The following is a 25979-nucleotide window of genomic DNA, read 5'->3' on the forward strand; positions in this document are numbered from 1 at the left end:
CGTTTTTAATGTAAAAAACAACGTGAAACTTACTCTTTTTAACTGTTTTTGAGTGTATAGTTCTGTGGCATTGAGTGCATTCCCATTGAGGGGAAACATATCTTCAGAACCTTTTTTTTTTTTTTTTAAAGATTTTATTTATTGGACAGACAAAGATCACAGGTAGGCAGAGAGACAGGCAGAGAGAGAGGAGGAAGCAGGGTCCTTGCTGAGCAGAGAGTCTGATGCGGCACTCGATCCCAGGACTCTGGGATCATGACCTGAGCCGAAGGCAGAGGCTTTAACCCACTGAGCCACCCAGGCGCCCCTCTTCAGAACCTTTTTGTCTTGAAAATCTGAAACTTTATACCCAGTTAACAACAATTCTCCTTTTTTTCCTTCCCCCAGCCCCTGGAAACCATCCTTATGTTTTCTGTTTCTTTTCTTTTCTTACTTATTTTTTTTAAAGATTTTATTTATTTGACAGAGAGACAGTGAGAGAGGGAATACAAGCAGGGGGAGTGGGAGAGGGGAAAGCAGGCTTCCCACCGAGTGGGGACCCCGATGCAGAGCTGGATCCCTAGACCCTGGGATCATGACCTGAGCCGAAGGCAGAGGCTTAACAACTGAGCCATCCAGGTGGCCTTGTTTTCTGTTTCTGAGAATTTGACTGCTTTTGGATACATCATATAAGTGGAGTTATATAGTATTTATTTCACTTACCATAATATCTTTAAGGTTCATCCATGTCGCAGTATGTGACAGGGTTTCTATACTTTTAAAGGCTCGATAATACTAGGGCACCTGGCTGGCTCATACGGTGAAACATGCGACTCTTGATCTTGAAGTCATCGGTTGGATCCCCATGGGTGTAGAGATTACTTATACTTACATATAGTACACCCCATATAGGTATAGAGATCACTTAAAAAAAAAATGATACTGTTTTATATATATACCACATTTTGTTTATCCATTCATCTCTTGATGGACATGAGTAGTTTCTACCTTTTGACTTTTGACTATTATGATGAGTGCTGCTGTGCGAGTGCAGGTATCTCTTAAAGACCCTTCTTTCGATTCTTAAAATAGCCAGAATTGAGATTGCTGGGTCATATAGTAGTTCTATTTTCAATTTTTTGAGGAACCTTCATACTGTTTTCCATAGTGGTTGCACTATTTTACAATCCCACCAATAGTGCTCAAGGGTTCCAGTATCCACATCTTTGCCAACATTTGTTTTTTTTTGTGTATGTGTTTAAATAGTAATAGTAAGGGTGTGAGGTGATACTTTTTTAAATTGAAGTGTAGCTCGTGTTCAATATTATTTTAGTTTCATACGAACAATATGGTAATAGACATTTATATACTTCATTGTGATTTTGATTTACATTTCTCTTATTAATGATGTTAATTGAACATCTTTTCAAACGGTTGTTGGCTATTTGTATATTATCATTGGAAAAATACCAAGTCCTTTGCTCATTTTTGAAATCAGGTTATATGATATTTTTGTTGAGTTGTAGTTGTTTTATATGTTGTGAATGTTGATCCTTTGTCAGATATATGATGTGAAGAAACACTTTTTGCCCATGTCTTTTCAATGTTGATTTTGTCTTTTGTCTGTTTTTGCTTTTGTTATCTATACTTTTGGTGTCTTACCCAAGAAATCACTGCCAGGTCTAATGCTATGAAGTTTTTCTCCTATGTTCTCTTCTAGGAGTTTTATGGTTTTAGGTTTAGGTCATTTTAACTTTTTTTTTTTTAAGATTATTTATTTATTTATTTGACAGAGAGACATCACAAGTAGGCAGAGAGGCAGGCAGAGAGAGAGAGAGGAGGAAGCAGGCTCCCTGCCGAGCAGAGAGCCCGATGCGGGACTTGATCCCAGGACCCTGAGATCATGACCCGAGCCGAAGGCAGCGGCTTAACCCACTGAGCCACCCAGGCGCCCAACTCTTTTTTTTTTTTTTTTAAGAGTGCAATTTAGTGTTACTATTTTTTTTTTTTAAAGGTTTTATTTATTCATTTGTCAGAGAGAGAGAGAAAGAGAACACAAACAGGCAGAGCTGCAGGCAGAGACAGAGAGAGAGAAGCAGGCCTCCCACTGAGCAAGGAGCCTGAGCCCAAGGCAGGCGCTTAACCCACTGAGCCACCCAGGCATCCCTAGTGTTACTATTTTTTAAAAAAAGTTTTCTTCATTTGAAACAATTTTTTTTTAATAAGATTTTTATTTATTTATTTATTTATTTGACAGAGATCACAAGTAGGCAGAGAGGCAGGCAGAGAGAGAGGAGGAAGCAGGCTCCCTGCTGAGCAGAGAGCCCAATGCGGCCCGATCCCAGGACTCTGAGACCATGACCTGAGCCGAAGGCAGAGGCTTAACCCGCTGAGCCACCCAGGCGCCCCTGAAACAAAAATTCTTAACCATTAAACAATAACTCACCTTTCTGCTGTCCTTCTAGCCCCTGGTAACCTCTAAACTATCTGTCTTTATGAATTTGCCTCTTCTGATTTCACGTAACCGGAATCAGAATATTTTTCCTTTTGTGTATTACTTCACTTACATGATATTTTCAGGGTTCATCCATGTTGTAGCAGGTATCAGGATGTCATTCCTTCTGTGGCTGAATTTCTCTGCTTTTCTGAGGTCAGGGATGTCTCTTTCATCTTTCTTTTTAAAATATTTATTTATTTATTTATTTGAGAGTGCATGAGAGACTACAAGGAGGGGGTGGGGCAAAGGGAGAAGGAGAGAGAAACAATCTCAAGCAGTGTCCTCTCTGAGCAGAGAACTTGATGTAGGGCTAGACCTTAACAATCCCGAGGTCATGAACTGAGCCAAAAACTGAGAGTTGGACACTCAACTGACTGAGCCATTCGGGCGTCATAGGGGTGTCTCTTTCATCTTGATACTTCACCCTCTCATGGAGCTCTTTCATAAAGGCTGTTGAACTGATTAGCATTCATACTCTTCATGTGGGTTGCCACTCACAGGGGGATGTCCACTGACATGCAGAACTCTTGAAAATTAAAAACATCAGTGTGCTGGAGCACCTGGTGGCTCAGTGGGTTAAGCTGCTCAGGTCATGATCTCAGGGTCCTAGGATCGAGTCCCGAATCAGGCTCTCTGCTCAGCAGGGAGCCCACTTCCTTCTCTCTCTCTCTGCCTGCCTGTCTGCCTACTTGTGATCTCTCTCTTATCAAATAAATAAATAAAATCTTTAAAACAAAAAGCCTTTGCCTTCAGCACAGGTCATGATCCCAGGGTCCTGGGGTCAAACCCCACATCGGGCTCTCTGCTCAGTGGGAAGCCTGCTTCTCCACTCTGTTTCTCTGCCTGCCTCTCTGCCTACTTGTGATCTGTGTCAAATAAATAAATAAATTCTTTAAAAAAAAAATCAGCGTGTGTAACAGTCTATAATGGTAACCCAAGTCATCATTTTTTTTTTAAAAGATTTTATTTATTTATTTGACAGAGAGAGATCACAAGTAGGCAGAGAGTCAGGCAGAGAGAGAGAGGAAGGGAAGCAGGCCCCCTGCTGAGCAGAGAGCCCGATGTGGGACTCGATCCCAGGACCCTGAGATCATGACCTGAGCCGAAGGCAACGGCTTAACCCACTGAGCCACCCAGGCGCCCCCCAAGTCATCATTTCTAATTCTAGTCTAATTACGATTTCCAGGCTTTTTTTTTTTTTTTTTTTTTTAAAGATTATTTATTTATTTGACAGACAGAGATCACAAGTAAGCAGAGAGGCAGGCAGAGAGAAAGGAGGAAGCAGGCTCCCTGCTGGGCAGAGAGCCTGACATGGGGCTCCATCCCAGGATCCTGGGATCATGACCTGAGCCGAAGGCAGAGGCTTTAACCCATTGAGCCACCCAGGTGCCCCACGATTTCCAGTCTTTGAATGTACATCATTTTCCATAATATTTTGTTGTATACAGAAAAAGTGTCACATGAACGCAGGAAGAGTAAAGAATAGCCAAATTTCTGCCTTTGCTTTATAACTTCAGTGGTTTTGTTAGGGGGTGCATTGATAACCGGGTATTCCATGTTGTGTAGAGGTAGGGTTTGTTGTTGTTTAATAAACATAGCATTTAATGGCCTAGTTAGAATAAATAACTAATACTTTTAGGAAAAGAGCATTTTGAAGGTAATCATAACACCTCCTGGTTTGTTTCATTATGAACAAAACTATTGAGTATTCTCATGCATAAAAGCCTTTATTTTTAAGTTGAGCTTCTTCTTGCCTTTTTTTTTTTTTTTTTTAGGTTCATAACTGATTTTGATCTGCTTATCTACTTTTGTTTCTTTTTGCTTTTTGGACTTAGCCTCCCACTCCATTTTCCTCCTCTCTAGTTATCGAGGGAATTTTAATACTAGTCCGCGGGATAGGAATGAACTGGAAGTTTTATTTAGTCAGCCATTGTCTCAAAGAACTATTACAGTCCTCACAGTGCTTAACACATGGGACTTTATTTAGTGTCAGGGAGGACATATATACTTTCTCTTCAAACAACATGAAAACATTCTTTTGTTCAAAACTGTTTTTTGATTTTTGGTTATTTTTATAGTTAGAATGTATTATGAAAAAATATTTTAGAAATATAATTTGAACCAGAGATTAAATCCAATGTAATTTTTCTGAATGGGACTTCTTTTTTATTAAAAAACTTTATTTATTTATTTATTTGAGAGAGAGAGAGAGAGAGTGAGTGAGTGCATGGGGGAAGGAGCAGATGGAGAGAGACAGGCAGACTCTGTGCTGAGCGGAGCCAGATGCAGGGGGCTCCGGGCTCAAGCTCAGGACCCCAAGATCATGACCTGAGCGGAAAGCAAGAATCAGTTTAACTGACCCAGCCACCCAGGCACGCCTTTGAATGTGACTTCTCAAAAAGGCCAAGGTTGATTGCTGTTAGTATTATCCTGTATTTACCTGCATATTTCTTCCTAGAGGTGCTATGGCATGCTGAAATGGTCAAGTAAAATAGAAACAAGAAATTTGTTAAAACCTGGAAAATTAGTCTCCCCATAATTGAGATTTGATCTTTGATTTTATAGTCCTTAAAATGGAAACTTGTGGCTTGAAAGAATGATGTGATTTGAATGAGATTTATAACCATAGCCTGGGAGGGATAGGTGTAGTGTGACTTCTCTGGTCAATGACCTTAAAAATTGGTACCTTCACTGTGCCACCGTTAACATTTCTGGTCCTGTTTTTCTATCTTTAAACGGAGATAACAACGTGGAATGGTGATGTGAAAATTAATCGAGATAACTAATGCTTAGCACTGAGCAATGCCTGGTAAAGTGTTGATAATGTTATTTTTTTATCTGTAAAAATGGGCATATATTTATCTCATGAGTCAGTCACACAGTTCAACCAAATGAAAAACACAGTTAAAATGGTTAGCCAGGGCCATACGTAAACAGGCAGTAAGTAAGTTAGTGTTCATTTTGTTTCCCCTTTTGGGTGTATTTTGTTTCACATTTTCTTGTGCTGGCTTAAGGGATAAGATTGTTACCTAAAGTCCAATTTGTGCATCTGAAATGTTTTGCTACACAGGGCATCCTTCCCCAAAGAACCTTTGAGCTCATTGTTCCCTCTGGAATACTTGGGTAACGTGGTTTCCTAGATTCATCTTCACTGTATTTCTCACATGAGAATCTGTTAATAGGACTCTCCTATGTTCATAGAAAACTTGAAGAATACAGGTGAGAATATTACTGGATTTGTAATAGGATCACCTGGGTCTCTTTCTAATTAGGTAACTAGTTTTAGGCCTGGAGGGAGAGAAAGCGGGCTCTAATATTTAGAGTAGTAATGTAGATCAAAGAGTTAATTATAATGTTTAGTTGTTTGCTTTGTAAACTATGTTGTAGAGAGAATCCTTATTTGAGCTTTGTAATTTGATAAAGACCAATTACTTGATGAGTTCTTGGTAATTGTAACTTTGTCCTTGTCATGAAATTGGCTTTTAAAAAAATTTTTTTCTCTAAGATTTTATTTGATAGAGCATGAGCGAGAGCAAGTGAGAAAGAGCACAAGCAGGGGCTGGGGGCAGAGGGAGAAAGAACACTCCCTGAGCCCAGTGCCTGACTGGGCTCCCAAGACTCTAGGATTGCTTGACCTGAGCTGAAGGCAGGCATTTAATGGATTTACCCACCCAGGGGCTCCTAAAGTGCCCCCCAATTAAAGATTTTGTTTATTTATTTATTTGACAGAGAGAGCACTCCAAAGAGGGAACACAAGCAGGGGCAGTGGGAGAGGGGGAAGCAGGCTCCCTACCGAGTAGGGAGCCCATGTGGGACTTGATTGCAGGACCCTCAGATCATGACCTGAGCTGAAGGTAGATGCCTAACCGCTGAGCCACCCAGGTGCCTCTTAAAATGTCTTTATTTTTTTATTTTTAAAAAGATTTTATTTATTTATTTGACAGAGAGAGATCACAAGTAGGCAGAGAGGCAGGCAGAGAGAGACAGATGCGGGACTCGATCCCGGGACCCCGAGATCATGACCTGAGCCGAAGGCAGCGGCTTAACCCACTGAGCCACCCAGGTGCCCCTTAAAATGTCTTTAAAGTAGAGGTTTCCTTACAGGATTAATCAGCAGAACTATTATATAGTTTCTAATTTCTGCTGTGTAATGGAGGCTGTGTGTGTATATGTTCATTTTAAACTTACTTGAATTCCAGAACTGTAAAATTTTTCCAATTTTAGTATATGTGCTGCCGAAGCGAGCACCCAGAACTGTAAAATTTTTCAAGAATGTTTTATATGTGTCATAAAATTCATATTGACTTAACATTTTTTCTGCTAAGGATTCTCCCGAAAATTTTATCTGCTAGGCCAGAGGGATAAATATCAAAAATTTTTGAGGCATTGGGGCATGGGTGGTTTTTTGTTTTTTTTTTTTCTTTCAGACTGACCATTGTTTTACCCTTTTTTTTTAAAGTAAGCTCTATACCTGTTGTGGGGCTTGAACTCACAACCCTGAGATCAAGAGTCCCATGCTCTACTGACTGAGCCAGCCAGATGCCCCTGATTGTTTTAAAAAAATTTTTTATACAGAGAACATGGATTTTGTAAATATAAAAAGTAACATTAAAATTAGAATTTTTTTTCCCCTCAAGGGATGAGAAAACCTAGTTAGGGGAAACTGTGAGTACTGCATAAGTTATTTCAGTTTCTAAAATGATGAAAGCATTTTATATCTTAGAACTTTGTGAAGTTCTGTTGGAACCCTCGAGCAGCTGACCTCCCCACTTTAAGGGAAATAGACTCACTTTCAGAACAGCTTTTGAATTGTAATATTTTGATTTTTCTTTTCTTCCATTTAGAAAATAATGGCAGCAAATACAAGGAAAAATGGTGAGCTCTAGTTCAGAGACTACAGCGAGATCTGATGGATCTCACTTAATTTTAATATGCCACTTTGGAATGTGTTCATAGGTACAGAGTCGCTTTAGAAGGAACTGTTCACTAACTCTCTGACCTCCGTGGACTGCCAGCTCTTCTTTTAACAGCTGTGTTCAGCTTTGACAAAATGGAGTTGAATATCACTTTTGCCCCATGTTGAAACTCCACTGATAGTTTATTTTCAAGTTGGGAAATGTCTTTCGTTTGGGGATTATACAAAATGAAGTTTTTTGGTTCCAAAGCTGTTTAATTTTAGAGTGTTACACTTTTAATTTTGGAAGGTCAGTAGTCTCCATTTACATGACATTGCTACTCTTCAGCAAAAGAATCACTAAATAAGAAACTGTCACCACTTTCTCATTGTTCTTTTACCTTTTTTTTTTTTTTCCCCCTGTGAGATTGAAGCAAGCTGTCACTGAGACTGGGGGAATGTGTGATATTTGGGCGATAATGTGGGGTAACTAAGAGTCTACATCTTTTAAGTTTTTGCTAGTTTGTTTTGTACAGTTAATTTACTGTAGGCTTTTCCCAGTTTCTTTGTGCTTGAAGCTTTTGTGTGTGGAAAACTTTCCTCTTTTCCTCCAGTCCCCTCCCCCCACACTACTATCACATAGTTTGGCTACTATTTCTTTCTCTCCTGCATGATTTCTGTTTGTGTGATGCTGCCAGTTACCGTTGCTAGATTGGTGGGGTATTACTAGTGAGAAACACCTCTGTCTCCTGTTGGCCGCCTGCCTGATTCTGAATGCTGCTGTCTGAGCAAGAATATTAGGGGTCTGGAGAGTGAAAGGAAGTCAGGGTAGTGGTGACAAGCAACTTGAAAATGTTTAACTGACATCATCAGCTAGCTGGTTATTAACTGCATATTGAAGCAATACTGTGTTGTCATCATATAGTCCCTTTAAGCCTTAGAGCAGGTTTTTCAACAAGGATGTTTCACTGGAGGTTGTTAATGTGGTAAAATACTATTCCTTAAGTCCGTAGTTCTTAGATGGCTAGAGCAAGAGGAGTAAGCATTGTATTTTTCTTTTGTCAGCCCTTCCCTGCTCAGGGTCAATTTCTGTTTGTCATTTAGTGCACAGTTTCTCATGAAGCTTTTTCTATCCGTCCATTCCAATACTGTATCGTAGGATATTATTTAGCATTTACTAGACACATTTTTTTCGTTTCAGCAAGATTTTTAAGCTTTTTTGAGCATGGAGATTGCTTTACTGCTTGGTGTATTATATAACTTAAAAAAATTTTTTTAAAGATTTTATTTATTCATCTGTCAGAACACAAGCAGAGGAGCGGCAGGCAGAGGGAGAAGCAGGCTTCCCGCTGAGCAAGCAACCTGATGTGGGACTCGATCCTGCCTAAGACCATTGGATCATGACTTGAGCTGAAGGCATTTGCTAAACCAACTGAGCCACCATGGTGTACCCAAAAAAAATTTTTTTAAGTATGCTTTAGGCCTAATGTGGGGCTTGAACTCACGACCCTGAGATCAAGAGTCACATGCTTTCCTGACTGAGCCAGCCAGACACCTTGTGTATTATATAACATTGGAGGAGTTAGGCACACAGTCCCTACACTGATTATACTCTGTGACCTAACCCTTCTTGTAACAGCTTATTGGACCAGAGGTAGATGCTTAACTCAAGCAGGGCAAATCCATTCTCCTAGGAATTTGAGGTTATGACTGAGATTTAAGTCTGTCAGTTTGTCTGTTTTTTTTTTTTTTTTCTTTAAGATTTTATTTATTTATTTGAGAGTGAGAACACAAGCAGGGAGGAGGGCCAGAGGGAGCCCAGTGCAGGGGGCTCCATCCCAGAACCCTGGGATCATGACCTGAGCCAAAGGCAGATGCTTAACCATGTGAGCCAGCCAGGCACCCTGAGATTTAAGTCTTTAGAGAACAAACAGATAACCTAAAAGCATAGAACATGAAACATAGGGGCGCCTGGGTGGCTCAGGTCATGATCCCAGGGTCCTGGGATGGAGGCCCGCATCGGGCTCTCTGCTCAGCGGGGAGCCTGCTTCCCCCTTCTCTGCCTGCCTCTCTGCCTACTTGTGGTCTCTCTCTGTCCAATAAAAATAAATAAAATCTTTAAAACAAAAACAAAACAAAAACATGAAACATAATCATGTGTCAGGAAGCAGTGAAAGCAGTGAAGGCCAGTCTGCAAGGAGGGATAATTAAGTAGATTCATCCTGAAAGAAGGATAGATGAGAAATGCACTTCTGGAGAGAAAGGCAGCCATCCGCATGCAGACTAGAAACCTCAATGCTTAAACCCTTCCCGAGTATGGCCTGTTGTACTTTCTGCCTTTGGATTCTTTGAGATACTCTGGTATCCTTTCGATTAATTCTTTTTTTTTTTTTTTTTGCTTAGGCTAGGTTGAAGGTTTCTCTTAGTTACAACCAAAAGCTTTGAAAAGAGTATAGAGCTCTATCTAACATTTCTTAAATTCATTTGAATTTTACAGGCCTAGGATCATGGTCTTGGCTCTTTGGAAGATTGCCCTTTTTCCCCAGTATGCGTCCCCCACCCCCTGTACTCCCTTAGGCTGCTTGAGGGCTTGGCTCCTCTGTCTGTGGTATAGATTTCCACCTATGTTGTAGCTTTTGGTTTATAGAGCGCTCTCTGGTGCTTTGCCAAATCAAGATTAAGATTTTCTTTTTATATGTTTTAAATGATTGTTTAGTTTATTTAGTTTCTTTGCTTAGATTATTCATTTTTTTCAGCATATATGACTGATAATAAAATAATAACTGCTATTTCAGTTTGTTACTTAAGGTAAGTCATCATTTTAAAATAATTTTTTGTGAGGCATATGGATTAAGTTCTTTTCTAGTTGAGTAACACATTTGTTTTAGTTCCTGATTGTTTCCTCTTAAAGAAAGTTGATGGACTTGAATGGGATACAATAATGTGAGTTGAATGGCAGCTGAGACTTTAAACAAAGGGTAATGGTGAGTGGCTGTGTGCCCAGTTGATGGCGTCTGTCTGGTCTGGGCTCAGTTAGTAACTTGATGAATGATCTGGAATAGGAGCATCACAGTGGTGTTTTTCTCTTTGAGAAATGTTAAAGAGGGAGAGAGGGAAGCTCTGAGAAAGATCTTAAGTTTAAGGCTTCTAATTTTTTTCTTCCTGTGATCATTTGGTGTTTATTAAGTTGAAGGACTTTCTTCCAGAAAAATGTAAAAGTTACCTGTGATGTTAAGGAACAGGAATTAAGAGACTAGAGACAGCTTTGAAATGTGGGTTAGCATACAACCAGGAAGGAGTGAATTTGCAGGTTAGAAAGAACTGGAAGACATTATTTCACAGTGGAGGCCAACTGAATTGTTGTGACTGTGTACCTAACCAGTATTGCCCCTTCATGGAGTGCATGGGTGATATTGAGCTTAATGCTCTGCAGAGAGGAAGTTTTATTGTCCTCAGTGGTATTGGACCCTTGGACAAAGTAGAGACTTGATAAATACTTTTTAAATATTCCATGTTTGGTTGAATGGCACTTTAATTTGTTTTGAGACTGTTCAATACGGAGGAATAGGAAGAAAATCTTTTAAAATTGTAATTCTAAGAATTTTGTTTGTTCACATCATTGTCTTTTGAAGATAATCAGTACTTCAAGGAGTTTTCTGGAAAAAATGTAAGCAGCTTCCCATTGAAAGACATTAAGTTGGTAAGATTTGTACTGTACAGGCCTTTGTGTACCTCTGTAATCTTGAAACCTCATATTGTATATTGGCTGAAAAAAATCAGAAGGCTCTTAGACAATCCTGATTCTGGCTGTTTTCTCTAGCTCCAGAGAATAAGAAAAGGGGAATCTGATACTGTTGGCAGCCTGTGCTCTCTTGCTTTTCTGGGCCAAGAAATGCATTTAAAAATAAAATCAAGGAAATTATAAACCAGTAGTAAAAATGAAAAAGCACCCAGGAGTTTGCTTCCTCTCATGTCCTGTGGCCTGTCTCTCTTTTTTCAAGCCTTTAGGCTGGTATTAAACTGATACGGCAAAACCGTGCTCTGGCTTTGTCCTTCTGTACTTCCCCTTTAAGATTTACAGGAAATAATCATGGAAAGACACCATGTTTATTATTTATTTGTTTTTATCATATACTGTTTCTGTTTAATACCCTCTGGATACATTTACAAGTGCAATTAAAAAAAAAAAGCCTGCACACTTCTTTATTGAAATCCAGTGCTATTTTTATTTATTAATGTTCATTTGTCTGGTGTAACTTTGCTCTGGCCTAAGTAAAACCTAGAGAAAGACTTGCTTCTGTTCCAGTAAGCATACAACTTAGAAAAATGTTTTCTTTTGAATTCTGACTGCTCCGACTTCTATGAACAAACCAGATCCACAGATCAGTTTGTAAACGATCTGTTTTCTTAAGGTATCTTCTAACAGAATGGGTCTCCGTGGAAGCTGAGTGGCAGCACACATTTAGCTGGGAGTAGCAGTTCATCTCCCTGACATATATCCCCTTTGTCCACACACAGCAGTTTTGGAGGCAGGCTTTGAAGTTAAATGTACACTTCTCTGTTCTGGTCCAGTTTGTCTTCTTTAATCCATTTTTCTTACTACATTTTGTATGCTGATGTATTTCTAATATAATCATATAGAAACTTGCTTTGGAGAACTCTGAAGTCTTGATGGGAGAAATTCTAAATATATTGTAAGCAAAATGGTGATCTTGAAAGAAATAGCATACATAGGTCACTGAAACTGTTGAGTCTGTATTTGTTTTGTGAATGGGGGAAGGTTAAGACTTGAATATATTGAATATATTTAATTCTTTTGCAAGAGAGTCACTAAACAATTTCTAATATTTCTTCAACATTGTATATACTTCATGATAATATTTCTTGAAGGTAGCTTGCTGAAGAAAAATTCAATCAAGCTTTCTGAATTGCCAGATCCAGAACATCAAAAAATGCTTTGGACACCCCCCCCCCCCAAAAAAAAGCCTGCTGGATCCACCCCCAGGAATCCTAGTGGGTCCCCATGGTAACAGCCTCCTTGCTTACAACTTGTCACTGTATAACTGTCACTGGAGTTCAGAGAAAAGCCAGTATATCAAGAACTGTGTGGCATTAACTACTCCTTGATAAAATGCTCTTGCACATTTGAAAGGAGACAGAAATAGACAGTTAAAGGTTTTAATTTTTGTGTTCCATTAATTAGATGCTTTAAAAAGCTGCCTAATTATGGTAAGGTGCAGCAGTGGAAAGGTGGGCAGGCATAGGAGGAAGCCATAGGCTCAGAAGGTTAGAATCTTTAGAGATTTTTCTTCTCTAATCCTTTCATTTTGCAAATGAGGTAAGTGAAATGCCTTACTTAGGTTCAGAGAAAAGCGGAAGCAAGATTCCAGCCCAGGCCTTCTAAATTTTCCAGCATAATGTTCTCTTGTCTCTACTCACACCTTGAGTTTACTATGTCTCTACTTTTCATAAATGAAATCTCAATTTCTGAGGTAAGGAAAGGACCTTAGAGTTTATGCAGAGAAACTTTCTACCCAGCAAAGGAGTCCCTTCACCATCTTGGGCAGGCAGCCTCTGCCTCTTCCCTCAGGTGTGGTTATATCTTCAGTTAGCAAGAACCCCACTGCCTGAGTTCAGAGAAGATAGTTTTCTGTGGGAAATTTTAAAGCTCATATGCTTTATTTTTCTCCTCTAATAAAATAGCAGTTAAAAACCAGACCTGAATGTTTTTCATTAACCTCTTTAGCTCCATTTAAGTCTTGCTTGTCAGTCGTGACAAGGCAGATAATTCTTTAAAAGAATTATGTCCTGCCTAAACCCTACAACTTTGAAAAGGCAATGTCATATTTGGAACAAGCTTATCTTCTAAGGGGTGGAAGGGAAGAGATTGATAAATACTATATTCAGCTTAAAGTATTTTATAAGATGCTAAATAAGATGAAATTGATTATAAGCTAGAGTATCCAAAGAGGCCTCAATATATTTTAAAAGCAAAATCAAAGCCAGATAGGCAAGTGGGTTTGTATTTTTGTGGTGCATTTATGAATGCTTTTGTATAGAGTAGGTTCATTTACATATAAAGTGAGTTTTGGGTTCCGAACCAACATTTTTAAAGCAATTATTAATCACGTATGCCAAAAAAGCAGTTTCTGGTCTGTTTTTTGGCTGTTCTGTTGCTTAGTATGCCAGTCATCAAATGCCTTTGTCAGAGAGGGTTAGAGCTTTTATTTCACTTCTCCTCTTTCACAATTTCTTGAAAGGTAGTAATAGGTAAACATCTAAGATTATAAGCTTCAGGGGTGCCTAGCTGCCTTAGGCGGTGGAGCACGTGACTCTTGATCTTGGGGTCATTAGTTCAAGCTGTAGAGCCTCCTTAAAAAAAAAATTATTAGCCTGAGATTTTTTTTTTTTTAAATACCTTTTAAGAAAAGCACACTTGCATATTTTCTAAGATATACAGAAATGTTTTCAGTTTCTCAAAACACAGATAATTTTTCCTCGAAGAATTTACCATACCTAAAAATGGAGAATTTGGCTCCAAGATTAACTTTTCTTTTTGTCTTACCAGAAAATTAAAGTGAAAATGCTGTTGGCAGTCTTTTGCTGTCTTGACTTCAACACAGTAGAGAATGCTATAATGAAAATGTGGCTGAGTTTTTAATATTCTGGAATTTCATGACCACCAGCACTTGTTGTGCAGCCAAGGTAATTAAGGTAATCAAATATTTTAGTCATTAGTAGGTATGGCCTGGCTCTTAAAAGAAATCTCTGATCCTAAATTTATGCCCTGTGCCCTTTTCCTTTTTATTCTAAAAACATACTTAGTTATTCTGGCTCTTAATTTGACCAGTGAATTTTTCGCACAAAAGTTCATTTGCAAAATCTTTCTTGATGAGAAAATATGCCAAATTATAGTGTAATGAAAGAAATTGTTAGACTTCATATTGACAGGGGAGGGAGGAGAGACAGACAGACGGGTGAGATGGAAGAAGAGAGATATGGTTGCATCCTTACCATTTGGTAGACAAGAAAACTTGGGGTGTTAGGAACTTCACAGAGAAGAGTAACTTATTTAGGTCATCCATCTATTAAGTATTAGCACAATGCTGGTCTACCAGTCCACACTGCAGATGCTGTGCTCTTTTCCTGTACTCTTAATTTTTTTATTTTTAAAGATTGTATTTATTTATTTGACACATAGAGAGCACAAGCAGAGGGAGTGGCAGGCAGAGGGAGAGGGAGAAGCAGGTTCCCTGCTGAACAGGGAGCCCAATGCAGGGCTCTATCTCAGGACATGACCTGAGCTGAAGGCAGATGCTTAATAGGCTGAGTCACCCCCCCTCCCCCGCGCCCCTTCCTGTGCTTTTCTTACTTGTTGAGGCCCAGTCTCATAGCAATAATGAAATTATTTTTGTAGCCACTCCTTTTCAATGTGGTAGTATAATTTTTAACGATTAAATCAATGTTGTAAATTCAGTATCTCATTCTAGAAGTTCTTAGGTTGAGAGAGTTATGAAAGTGGACACATCTATTAACTGCCCTGATGTAAGGTATTTTTTGTGTACCTTAACTAAACTGTTTACCTGTTTCTTTACCAAAAAATAGGAGTAATTTACCCGTAACAGAAGTGGCATGGAAATGTGATTTTAATGTAGGTAGCATTCACAGCATCCTCAAGTCTTTCTAAGGAAATGCATGGATCATACTGAAGTTCCTATTGGCAGATAGGTGGAGGTAACCCTCTTATGGGTCATTTAAGAGATCAGAAAAGTGGATGTTACAGCTTTATTTGGTTCCCTGGTGAGACATGATGTGACATTAAAGATTGTCATCTCCTCCCACCACCCCCTTTTTAAAATCTAGTCATTCTCTCCCAGCTCTCATGCCCTGCAGCCATCCTTTTGGCTCTGATAATTACTTGATTTTTTTTTTTTTTTTTAAAGATTTACTTATTTGAGAGAGAGTGCAAGGGAGAGGGAGAAAGAGAATTTCAAGCGGTCTCCCCATTTATTATGGAGCTCTGTATGGGGGCTTGATTTCATGACCCTGAGATCATGAACTGATCCAAAATCAAGTTGGGTGCTCAACCGACAGAGCTATCAGGTGTCCCAGAAAATTACTTCTTGATTCTAAGCAGCCACAGTCCATGAGCTCCTTGAGAACAGAGAGAAAGAGAACCCTGGTCTCTCCAGGGGGCGTTTCAGTCGATGCCATATTTACCAAGCTGTCTGTCTGGTCTGTGACCATGTCCTCTTTGTCTGGGCCTACATGAAAGAGTGTCCCAAATGCTATCTTGATACATATCCTCACTAGCAATCTTGTTTTTTTAAGCCTCCGTTTACAGGTTGATTCACAGTAGGGGAGTCATGTTCAGAAACTTTTTCCGATAGCCTGAATTTTCTTGTCTTTCATCTCTTTGCTTCTATTTATGTTCTTGGTACCTCTTCCTTGAGCTTGCACCTTCTGCATAGTTGACTCTATTATATCATCTTTGGGGCTGCAGAATAAAGTTGGAAGATTTTAAAGTTAAAGTTCCCAGAATAATGTAGTCGCCCACATTGCACATATGTCACATTTTGAGTTTACTAGTTAAGCCTCTAAATATGTGCTTTATATACAGTATGTGCAGTGTGATGACTTAGGTTGCCATGAGAACCTAAAAATTTTAGGTTTAAATTGTTCAGCAACAGACACATTTTCCCCTTATTGTCTTAGATGGAAGCTGATTTCTTCTTTTGTCTAATATACCTTTTACAAATTGAGATATTAGGCAGTGGCCATTCTCAATATATTGTCTCTTGCTAACAGGATGGGTAGCTTCTTTGATTGCCTGTTATCAGTCTTCCATGCTCTGGTTTTTTTGCTCTGTGCTTGTCTCTTACTATTTTCTTTGCTACAGGATAGAATTAGAAGTAGGATACTAGAAGCTTTTCCCTTTTAAAAAAGTGCACCTAGTATGAGAAGAACTATATAGTGGGAAATCCCTAACACACCTGAGGAATTCTGGTCTCATGTTAAGCCTCCTGAGATGAGCTATAGTGGTAATGTTTGCTTGAGAACTTTTTTTTTTTTTAAGTGTTATAATGCTTGGAATACTGAAAAAATAAAAATAAAGTATTGTAATGTTATTCTGTCATCTGAAAACAATTCAGGTTTACTTTGAATAGAAATATGTTATTTTGAGTAATTTTTGGCCAAGGTAACTTGTTTATTTTTGACTGGGTTTAGTCATGAGGACTCCCTTTTTGGACCAGGAAGAACAAGAGATAAAAGGATGTTAGAAGTGGAACATACTTAAAAAAAAAAAAAAAAAGTGGAACATACTGTATATTGTTTAGTGTTAAATCTATTTTGGGTCATGGACCCCCTTTTGAATTCAAATCTGGTAAAAAGTTATGGACCTGTTTCCCTGTAAACAGAAGTCAAATATGACCCTTGAACAACGCAGAGATTAGGAATGTGCTGACCTGGCACAGTAGAAAACCCACTTAAAACTTTTGATCCTCCAGAAACTTTACTAATAGACTGCTGTTGACTAGGAAGCCTTACTGATAACATAAATATTTAACACATATTTTGTATATGTATTACATACTGAATTCTTAAACTAAACTATAGAAAAAATGTTACTAAGAAAATCATAAGGAAGAGAAGATGTATTTATAGTACTATACTGTATCAAAAAAAATGAAGTAAGTGGATCTGTGCAGTTTAAACCCATGTTGTTCAAGGGTCAGCTGTGCATAAATTTACATATATATGTAAAATTTTGCACATAATATAAGGGAGTTTATGGAATATCCATGAACTATCCATGAATTCTGAATCCTTAGATACAGACTGCTGTTGTACTGTATTTCACTTGAGGAAAGGGGAAATGAGAAAGAAATAACTAGCGCAAGGCCACACTATAGGTGTTGATAGTCATTTTTTTTTTTTAATATTTTATTTATTTGACAGAGTTAGAGAGCACAAGTAAGCAGAGTGTCGGAGAGGGGGAGAGAGAGAAGCAGGCTCTCTGCTGAGCAGGGAGCCCGATGTGGGGCTCGATCCCAGGACCCTGGAATCATGACCTGAGCTGAAGGCAGCTGCTTAACCAACTGAGCCACCTGGGCGCCCCTGTTGATAGTCATTTTGATTTTGAGGTTATACTGTAATCACCTTGGTATGGACAGTTGTGGTCTTTTGCATTGTGTTCTTTATTTTTACCTCCTTGTCCTCACATAAATAACCTCAGTAAAGTATGTAATAAATAATTAAAGCTGTGCAGCATATTAATTTCATAATAAATTACTTTTTGGGAAGTCAAAACAGGCTGCTCAGAAAAACTAAATACATTTAAACCACTGTGTATAATAAAGAGATTTTTAATCTCTTAAAATGTTGAACACTTGCATGTCTCTTTTGTTGGACATGAAAAGTGCCTCTGGTGCCTCTACTAGAATCCTGATGTGTTCTTTTTCAGTATATCAGACAGTGTAGACAAGGCTCTGCCTTGCACTAGGAGATCTAGGTAGTGGGATTGAGAGATCAGGTTTGCTGTCATTTAGCATTTTTTGTTCATCATCACTACATTACCTACAAGGGGCAAAGGAAAAATGTCAAAATTCCAAATGGTTAGTTTGCTGATAAAATATATTAGAACAAGTAATTATGGCAGATATGTTTTTTCTGGATAATTTGAAGAGTTTTCTTAAGTTTCAGAGAAAATGCCTTCCTGGGGGGCTTCCTAATGTATTTGTGTATTTATACCCCGTAAGCTTGGGCTCATGCACACATATATATCAGACAATTCACTGATGGGAAGGAACAAGGCAAGGCTGTCTTCTTTGGAGCTCTCCTTCATGGCCGAATGACTGGCAGTATTTTGTAATCAAAGATCTCAGAATATATCAACATCAACATTTTTTTTTCTTTTTTTTAAGAGAGCATGGGGGTGGGTCAAGGGGCAGTGGTGGGGGAGAGAGGGAGAGAAATATCATCTTACGCAGGTTCCTGCCCAGTGTGTAGCCTGTCGCAGGGCTCAGCCTCAAGACTCTGAGAGCATTACCTGAACCAGAATCAAGAAGAGTAGCACATTTACCTGGCTGAGCCACCAGCCCCCCCCCCCTTTTCTCCTTCTTTTAAAGGTAATGTAAAATTCCCTCAAAAGGCTAGGTAGAGATATCTGAGATACAAGAATATGATCCTGAAAGTACGGTAAGAGTGATGATGTTAGAGTGGATGCTGAGTTACGGTCTGAATTCATTTGTCTTTTTTTAGAATATATTTTCTCTGAAGTCGGCAAAAACTATACTTTTTTTTTTTTAACTTTACAGTTTTAAATTACAGACTCAAGGAATTTCAGAAATGGAGGGACCTTAGAAATCATCTAGTTCAAATACTATAACCTCATGTTTAAGATAATGGTGGGTGCCCTTAGTGGAAGTGCTGGTAGGTGGGACCTATGGAAGAACATCTAGGTCTGTCTCTCCTGTTTTTTTCTGAATTTGTATAGTGTTTATGGTTGGTACCCCACACTTTAGCACTAGTCAGATGGTATCAGCCTTTATTATCTCATGTATTAATCTTGCCTCAGGACTAGGTATTAAGTGTTGGGAGTCAGTGATTATGGTTGTTGTTTGTACTATGGCCTTTGTAAAACTGAATAAGATAGTACTTGGTTAATACTCGATGGATTCATTACAAGCTACAGTAGGGCATCCTTTGAACCAATCAGCCATGCATTTTTTTAATCTTGGGAGAGCTCACTCTGGCCAGAAATTGAGCTTTTCATACACTTCACATTGAGATGAATCTGGATGAATGGTTCTAAGCGAAGTAATTTTTGGGAAAAAAAAAAAAAATATTTGGCTTCTGATTATATGAACCAGCATCTTGGGAAATTACGGTTTTAAAAATTAAATCAGAGGAGCACCTGGGTGGCTCAATTGGTTGACTCATGATTTTGGTTCAGGTCCTGATCTTGGGGTCATTAGATCTAGCCCCGCATTGGGTTCCACACCTGGTGGAGGAGTCTGCTTGAGATTCTCTCCCTCTGCCCCTCCCCCTGAAATAAAAAAATAAAAGCTTTTTAAAAATTACATGAGAGGGGTGCCTGGGTGGCTCAGTGGGTTAAGCCGCTGCCTTCGGCTCGGGTCATGATCTCAGGGTCCTGGGATTGGGTCCCGCATGGGGCTCTGTGCTCAGCGGGGAGCCTGCTTCCCTCTCTCTCACTCTCTGCCTGCCTCTCTGCCTACTTGTGATCTCTCTCTGTCAAATAAATAAATAAAATCTTTTAAAAAGAAATTACATGAGAATTTATTTTGACTTGTACTATCTGCTCTCTCTTCCCTCCCTGCCCCCCACCCCGACCCTAAAACATAGTCTTAAAGTTGGAATGAGATCTTGATTCTGAAAACAGCAAAGGGCCAGTGAAGGTTTAGGGTGTTCACACAAATGGGAAATAACCTTTTTTCTCATGTTCAGTTTAATAATCTAAATGATAAATTAAGCCTCACGGCTACTGTTGATCTAGTGAGAATCTGACCTAGTAAAGTTTCACACTGTCTTTTCTGTTTCCATGCTGGGGGATTCTTGGTGTAAGTGACTGAGATTATTGCGAAGTTCCTTGACTGAAATAGAATCTCTCAAACCCTTCTTCAAGTACCAGCCTGTGTGTTTCTGGTTTTTGTCTGGAGCATGTGAGCAGAATGCATGTGTGTGAGATAATTGGGCTTTTACTAATGGCCCCCTTTCAGCAACCATGTATGGGTAAAGCTGTTCAGGTCCCTGCTCCTCCCTCTCTGAGCACGGAGCAGAATCTGTTCTGCTGAAGCTGCTGTTCCACTTTTCAGCTTTCTATATTTGTACAGCAACAGCAGGAGCAGCCCACTAGCTAGGCGGCGTAGCTGCCCTGTGCACCCATATGGGCTCAGGCCTGAGCAGGGCATGCAGTTTGTGTTCTTAACGTGCGTCCATCTGTCTGTCTGTGTACATTTCTGTGGAGGCCTGAGGTTTTCGAGTGAAAGAGGTGATCTGTTTGTCTTTTCTGTTTTGTCAATTTTAAATTGTAGAGAATGTTTCAGGATCTTGGGGATGGGACAAGGAGGCAAAATTTGTATTATTTAATGAAGTATGTTTTAGGGAGGAAAGCCAAACTGGTAAAAATACAGGGTCAGAAATGGTCTTTGGGTTCTTTTAGAAACTTACCTTTTCAAAGAAATAGTCTTTTTTTTTTTCCTTTTATTTTTTACTGATGTCAAAGATCAGTTCTTCGGGGTAGAAATGAATTCCTTGTTTGGCACACAAATTTCCTGATACAAAATTTGAGTAGAAAAGACTGAGACACCTCCACCTCCTTAAGAAACGATTTTGTACACATCTTTTTGGAAGAGGATGTAGTAGGAGCTAAGTCACTTAACGCAGCTCTTTGCTGGGAAAGGAACTGTGGGAAGTGCCCTGTTTTGGGCTTTGTAGCTAGTGTCCTATGCTGTGTTGGGTGGATTCAGAGTGCTTTGTAAAGTTTGGCCTTACAGAGGGCTTGCAATGTTTTTTGGTGTCATGTCTATTTAAGGAATAGTAGGGGATGTGACACGTAGACAGATTTCAGGCTATTTTCAAAGAGTATTGGGTTCGTTACTCTGTTTTTAAAGGATCACCTTCTTGGTTTGTTATGAGATACTCTATGTAGAAATGAATTCTTCACTTTTGATCAACTTTGGTCTAAATTTAAGTTTGTTTCTTTGTTTTACACTTTCCTTTTACTCCCCTCCCCCACCATGAGTCATAAGCATGCAGAGTTGGGAATAGAACTTGTCAGCTGAGTAAGGATGAGACAGTTCTCTGCACATATTTGTTTGCTGTGGCCGATGAAGAGAGAAAGGGACTAAATGCTGGAGAAACACAGTTCCCTGAGGCAGCTTTTTCCTATGGCTGTGTGGTATGGTTGGAGAGTTCATGTGACTATTTGCTGATAGATTCTGGCTTTGAATCACTTTAGGAATCTGTTTAGTGACTTGTCCATTGTTGGCTTTGGCATATGTATTTGTTTAGAGTTTGAGACCTGATGAGGAGCCTCTGGTAGGTCCTGCATACTTAATGATTTTCTAAAATTCTGTTAAGTGTGGCTTTAAATTGGCTTTCCCCTCCCTCTCTTGGCAGCTATTAGTGCCCATCTCATTTTACCATCCTGATGTTTTCCCATTTATACTATGAATCACTATACACCCTCTGTCAGGGCTGTCGTTGGAGATTAAAATCAGTGGCAGCTTTTTGATTTTAGAGCTTAACTTCAGTAAAGGACACTGGCTACCATGTCTCAATTTATGTTTTCCCTTTGTTTTTGATATTTTAAGAAATATGTATATATAATTTCCCTGGTCTCGTTTTATTTATTTTTTTTCAGTGCATGTATTTTGAAAGCTTCCACAATTTTTGGAGGGTATGATGGAGGTAATAAATGTTACAAATAAATAAGTAAATGCTCTTAGTACAAGTGGTTCAGGGTGCCTGGGTGGCTCAGTTGTTAAGTCTCTGCCTTCCGCTTAGGTCATGATCACAGGGTTCTGGGATGGAGCCCCACATTGGGCTCAGTGGGAAGCCTGCTTCTTTTTCTCTCACTGCCCCTGCTTGTATTTCCCTCTCACTGTGTCTCTGTGAAATAATAAATAAAATCTTTAAAAAGGGGGAAAAAAAAGATGTTCAGTATTTCCTAATGAAGATTATGCTTAAACCGGTTGCTAACAGTCATAGTTGGAGGTTGAAGATGGGTCAGCCAGTCATTGCTTTCTTACCTTTTCTTTTTTTCCCCTTAAAGTACGCTCCACTCCCAGTGTGGAGCCCAACATGGGGCTTGAACTCACAACCTTGAGATCAAGGCCTGAGCTATTGAACAAGAGTCAGACGTCTAACTGACTGAGCCACCCAGGTGTTCCAACAGTCCACCTTTTCTTATTCATTCATTCATTTATTTATTTATTTATAAGATTTTATATATTTATTTGACAGAGACACAGTGAGAGAGGGAAATACAAGCATGGGGAGTGCGAGACAGAGAAGCAGGCTTCCCACTGAGCAGGGAGCCTGATGTAGGGCTCTATCCCAGGACTCTGGAGGATCATGATCTTAGCTGAAGGCAGCTGCTTGATGGCTGAGCCACCCAGGCGCCCCAACAACCCACCTTTTTAAAGATTTTATTTATTGATTTGGCAGAGAGAGAGAGAGAGCACAAGTAGGCAGAAGACAGATGGTGGCGGGGGGGGGGGGAGCAGGCTCCCTGCTGAGCAGAAAGCCTGATGTGGGACTTGATCCCAGGACCCTGGGATCATAACCTGAGCTGAAGGCAGAGACTTAACCCACTGAGCCACCCAGGCGCCCCAGCCCACCTTTTAATAAAAATATTTCTGTAGAGTCTTAGGTATTCCATTCTGTAAAGATAAAATTATCTTGTTAAAGAGTAAAACTTCCGGGACTCATCCTTTTTCAGTATAGGCACCAGCATTAGTGTCTGTTCATGATAGCAAACATTGATTGAGCACTTTGTGTGTGCCAGGTGCTGTTCTAAATGCCTTATGTATGTAAATCCCTCAATTCTAACAAATACCCTATAAAGCAGATACTGTCATATAGACAGTTTTCCACGTGAAGAAGCAGGTATAACAAAGTTAAACAGTTTGTCCCTGGTTTTCCTGGCTAGTAAGCAGAAAAATTGGGCTTATAAAGTGGTGGTGTGACTCCAGTGTCTGAATGTAGGGCATGTTATAAGGTTTATAGTAAATACTTGTTTATTAATTTTATTAACATATATGGAATATTTGGGATTATTGAATTATGAATTAGTCTAACCCATCTTAATTTTAGGATTTCCTTATGAAAATGATTATGACTTTGGTTTTGCAGCTCTCTGTCAGCTAACTCATTTATTGATGATAAAAAGCTACAAAGCAAATGGCAAGTTCATGGAGTATCCCCAGAATTACCAGTTTAATCTCTGCTAGTGTCTGCCTGTTTACTGAAGATATTGGAAGCAGAATTAACTTCAGCTTCTTTAACTCTTGTTACCTGCCCTTCATATCATCAGGAGATGTTTTGACGGGGAGTATGAGAAGAGGGGGGATCGGCAGGTTTTGCCTCATCCATTAACTGATCTCTGTGAGTGTAACTGGGTAATAGGGAGATCTGTTCAAAAAGAATGATGATGGGAGAATTATTGGTGGGCTGAGTAATTTCAGTGGAGGGTAGCAAAAATGTTACTCTTTTCTAGACAGTGTGATTGAATAGCACAAAAATTGGAGATGGGGAAATAGGAATTGGGACGTTTTAGTCTTTCTCAGATTGATGGCAGATTTTCCCTTGGCATGTACGCTTTTCCTTGGGTGTATGCTGTCCTTTGTGGTTCTTGTTCTTTTTTGTGTGTAAGTCATGTTTTCTGAACAAGACTAAAAACTCATTAAGGACAGGGATTGGGCCTTTTTTGTGACCTCTCCTAGTTCTCAGTTTATATAGAGGATGTTTTCTATATGCATTTTTGATTGACAGAGTTCCCATTTTATGAAGAGCTTGTTTTTTAAAAACTGAAGTCAAAGTACTTCAAGTTTAATTTTGTGGAACAGTGGGATTTTTTTTTTTTTTTTAAATAGTGATTTGAAGGAGGTGAAGATCATATAAATGGATATTTAAATGTGAGGAACACTTTTAGGAGCACAGTTCAAGAGTGATGAAAGCATGATAATTGGAAGTCACTTTTTAAAAAAGTGACAGTATTAAGGAGATATTTAGAATTTGCCCCAGGGCTGTGTATCCTTTGGGATGAATCAAGCTATGCGAAACTGATTCGCTGAAGCAGAGGTGTAAGTTTTGTATTCTCTGGCAGATAACCTAGCCATCTCAGAAAGCATCTCCACAGCAAAATTGTTTTGTAGGATTGTGGTGTTAAGAACAGAAAGATTAAATAAAGTTTACTGCTATTTAGCAAAACAAAATAAACTTCCCGAGACAAGACCATATGGAAGCATCCTGCTTGAGTGCCCATGTGTTTGGGGTGAGGTTGGGGCAGATGGTACAGGCAGGGTTCTTGGCTTCTTGGTCAAGGGTTTTGGAGATGATGGAAGGTAGATGCTAGGTGCTGAGGAGGGGCTGTTGTATGTCATGTGTATTGGGCCTGTCTGCCCAAGAGTTGGGAGTGAGCTCAGTGAAATGATCTTGATGTTTGGGTAGTGTGGGGGTAAGGTAAGGGGAAAGGATGACTTGGAGTGATACCTGCAATTTGATCTTAACCTCCCTCAGAGATTAGGGAGGGAGAGACAAGATACGGTGTGAGAAACAAGATTCCAGATCCCTGGCCTCTTCTGTTCTCTAGAGCCTTTAAGCACCGATATTGCAGGACTGTAGGATTTTTCTGTTTAAGCTTGAAGCTGATTTGATTCCTTTTTGAGATACTAGGCCAAAAGCTGTATTTATAGAACTTGTTTTGACATATTATCTCACCCTGTCCCTTGCCTTTCTTACTGGAAGCCAGCTAATGTTGCACTCTGCCTGGCAGGAAAGGTTGATTGAAGAAAATGTACACATAGATATACAGCTGAGTGATTGAAAATAGCTCCAAACTTTGTAAATAGGCCAGCCATAAGGTTTACAGTCCAAGCTGTGTGAACATCAGTTGAGTTGCTGGGATAATTTCAAATGGTATAATGTCCTTGCCCCACTCACATGTGGTGTGGATGCTGCTTTACCTGGACAATGGCTTTTTCCACACAGAAGTTTCAGACAGAGCAGGAGAAAATGCAAAACAAAGTGTTTGTTTTGGAATAGAATAGGAGTTGGGATTTTTCTTTACTGTGTTCCTCATAGTTTCAAATTTTCTTTAATAGTTGTAGAATAGGTATTCTACAAATATTCCATATTCAAACAATTCAGCCAATATTCCAGTTCTGTAGCCTTGTTAACAGTTTCTTTTCTATCCTTCCAGACCGATTTTGTTCCTGTACAAGCCATGTGTAATTTCTTTCTTACTGTGTAAATATAATCTTGATCAGTGCTTAATGTAGTGTATTGGAATTGCCTTAGTCTTTTTTATAGCTGAGGCATTCCATTGCAGTGCAGCACCCAGCTGATGGACATCTATGTTTCCAATGTTTGCTAATATAAACAAAGTTCACATTAACGCCCCTTTGCATGCTTTGTGTACATCAGATACAAGTGTATTTGAAGGCTGTATTTCTAAAATTGGGATAGCTGGATTCCTGGGGCATGTGCTGTTTTCATTATTGAGAAGATACTTGAGATCCTTTTTTATATTTTGCAATACTACCCACTAACGGATGTTACTAGTGGACGGAAAGATCTTAGTGCAGTGACGGTCACACTACCACCCCAGTTACTTGAATGAACATGTATAACCTGAAATGGAAAATTTAAGAAACCTTCTTGGGACAAATTTAATGATCAAATCCAGCAATCTTTATTGTTGGTGAAGAGGCCAATTGTCCAGAGTAGGGAAGTCCAATATCTTTTCTACTCTTAGAATGTTAGTTTTACCTGTTTATGATCTCTGCTGATTAGAAAAACATTTGTGGTCTGTGGCTCATTCAGCTCTCTCTTAAAACAACCCAGATGGATACTGTGAGACCA

At 39.3% G+C, this 25979-nt stretch overlaps 1 protein-coding gene across 12 annotated transcripts in view; it reads left to right on the plus strand.

Moving 5' to 3' along the window:
- The window catches only part of CELF1 (CUGBP Elav-like family member 1), a 74226-nt gene that overhangs the window by 4184 nt on the left and 44063 nt on the right, over positions 1–25979 (plus strand). Inside the window, exon 1 of one of the 12 annotated variants that reach the window (XM_013061756.2) lies at positions 13963–14075. The exons of the other annotated variants lie outside the window; for them this stretch is intronic. The gene's annotated coding sequence lies outside the window, so the exon portion shown is untranslated. Of the gene's footprint in view, positions 1–13962; positions 14076–25979 lie in introns of those variants that run through there. 12 annotated transcript variants of the gene reach the window in all.

The sequence above is a fragment of the Mustela putorius genome, unplaced genomic scaffold, assembly GCF_011764305.1.
Source record: "Mustela putorius furo isolate JIRA1106 unplaced genomic scaffold, ASM1176430v1.1 tig00003859_pilon_pilon_pilon, whole genome shotgun sequence".
Taxonomy (NCBI): domain Eukaryota; kingdom Metazoa; phylum Chordata; class Mammalia; order Carnivora; family Mustelidae; genus Mustela; species Mustela putorius.